Source organism: Lactuca saligna, unplaced genomic scaffold, assembly GCF_052625555.1.
Source record: "Lactuca saligna cultivar CGN05327 unplaced genomic scaffold, ASM5262555v1 scaffold_58, whole genome shotgun sequence".
Classification (NCBI taxonomy): domain Eukaryota; kingdom Viridiplantae; phylum Streptophyta; class Magnoliopsida; order Asterales; family Asteraceae; genus Lactuca; species Lactuca saligna.
In genome coordinates this window covers 67,501-70,000 of record NW_027629919.1, presented here as the reverse complement: position 1 = coordinate 70,000, position 2,500 = coordinate 67,501, and positions in this window count along the sequence as shown.

Below are 2,500 nucleotides of genomic sequence, written 5' to 3'. Positions count from 1 at the left end.
GCTTCCAAGATAATTTCAACACGCCATGATGATACTGAATGTCTAACAATGCTTCCTGATAATGCTTGCTTCCTCAGCGTCATCGGTGCTAAACCAATGCTAGCTACGCTTAGGCACCAACCGCACATCTAACAAGGATAGACTAGCGTACCATAGTAGTATCACAAAAAGCAACACATGCCACTTTAACGCCTATCTTTTCCCAATCATCAGCACAAATCAAATGCTGGCTAGCACCAGTAGCACGTCAAACATAGATCAGCAAGCACATCGTCATCGAATTGCCACACAAACAGCACCATCCCAAACTTCCAAAGCTAGACCACAACCCTGGATCGGTGTCGCAGAGACCTAACGAGGCATCCCCACACCACGCCAAGGCCCCCACTCGGAGGGGTATTATGCCACCGACTAGGAATCAAGCAACAGTCACCCAAGCTCGCGCTCAAAGGCAGTCTGGCACCTTCATCCCTTCCCATGCTCACCCACGGCTCCCCCCCTATATATACATATTGCACAAGGAGCTTGGTGACAGCAACACCCATTGCTTTCCCTGAGGATGTATATTTCTTAGTATGCGCACGGCGTCGAGGCACAGGTGAAGCCAACGGGGCTAGTTTCTGCGCCCTATGTCGAGGAAAATCAAGGCAACGGGCTAGTGTATGGGCACAACGTCGAGGAGACTCAAGGAGATGGGGCTAATTTTCAGGTCACCGTTCGAGAAATCAAGGCAACGTGTTGGGGGGGATGGCCTCTTTCATGGGTCGTGGGGCTTGGCTTGGCATGCCTCGTGTGTGCTCGATACAGCCTCACGATTCTTATTTGCCCATCAACCATGCCGGGCACCTATGAGAATGAGACCCCATGGTACCCCCTATATATACATATTGCACAAAGAGCTTGGTGACAGGAACAGACATTGATTTCCCTGATGATGCATAATTTTTGGACACACACGACTTGGGGGCGAGGGGACACGGGAGTGGGGCGCCAATGGGGGGCGTTTTGGCCCCATTTTCGTCAAGAGCGGGCGTCTTGGCCATGCCTTGAGCGTGCCAGCCTCGAGAGCCTTGGGCGTTGGACACCCTTGGGGCGCCAATGGGCAGCAGTCCCATGGTTCCCCTATATATACATATTATACAAAGAGCTTGGTGACAGGAACAGACATTGATTTGCCCAAGGATGCATAATTGTGCGAAATCGTCCATAACTCGCTCGAATTAATTCGGATTGACACAAAATTTTGTAGGGATGCTTTTTATTATAAATGAAAAGCTTTGAAATAAATAAAAAAAAAAAAACAAAATGTCATGTTTGAGGCGTAAATGTTTGTGTCCTATCCTTGGTCATGCCTTGAAGCGATGGTTCCCTACTTGTTGGAATGTCGCTCAAATCAAGTAGGAATGCCATTGAAAATTTGTGTGGGTCGTTGTTAACATAGACGAATGGACTTGAAATGAAAATATATCATATTTGGGTGTTTGTCCCTGTCGCCTGGTGATAGGCAGGCAGATAAGGCTTTTAGGTATTCATAAGTGGCTTAGATGAACTCGAAAGAACACGAGTTGATCGGATTGGAACTCATATATTCAATTTACTATGTACTAAGTAGGAACTACACTTTGCTCCCTTCATCGTTTGACTTGCTTAGAAATCTGCTCATGGTTTGTCAAGGCCCCTTGTTCCTTAGACCGATGAGGATGGGATTGGGTTGCTCATGGGCATGTGTGTGGCAAGATGCCTTGTTCCATTGGTCGTTCATGGGTGTTCGTGTACGAAGTAAACTTGTTCCCTTGGTCGTTCATGGGGTTGTGTGTGGGAAGAAGCCTTCTTCACTTGGTCGTTCATGTGTGTTTGTTTGGGAGGTAGCCTTGTTCCCTTGGTCGTTCATGGGAATGTGTGTGGCAATACGCATTGTTCCTTGGTCGTTCACACCCTTGTTCCCTTGGTCGTTCATGGGTCTGTGTGTGGGAAGAGGCTTTGTTCCCTTGGGTAGCCTGCTTGCCTTGCCAGCCCCGTATGCATTGTTCCCTTGGTCGTTCGTGGATGGGTTTGTGCGTGGCAAGGTTGCCTTGTTCCCTTGGTCGTTCATGGGCATGTGTGTGGCAAGGTGCCTTGTTCCCTTGGGTGGCTTGCCTTGCCAGCCTCGCTTGCTTAGGTTTCCCAACACACCTGTCGGGCACCAAGGGTGGTATTAGTCCCCATGTACCCCCTATATATACATAATGCACAAAGAGCTTGGTGACAGGAACAGACATTGATTAGCCCGAAGATGCATAATTCCCAACACCATGCCTTGTTCGTCATACACGCTTCTGGGCACCAAGTGGTGGTAGTCCCCCATGGGCATTTGTGTGGCAAGGTTGCCTTGTTGCCTTGGTCGTTCGTGGGCATGTGTGTGGCAAGGTGCCTTGTTCCCTTGGGTGGCTTGCCTTGCCAGCCTCGCTTGCTTAGGTTTCCCAACACACCTGTCGGGCACCAAGGGTGGTATTAGTCCCCA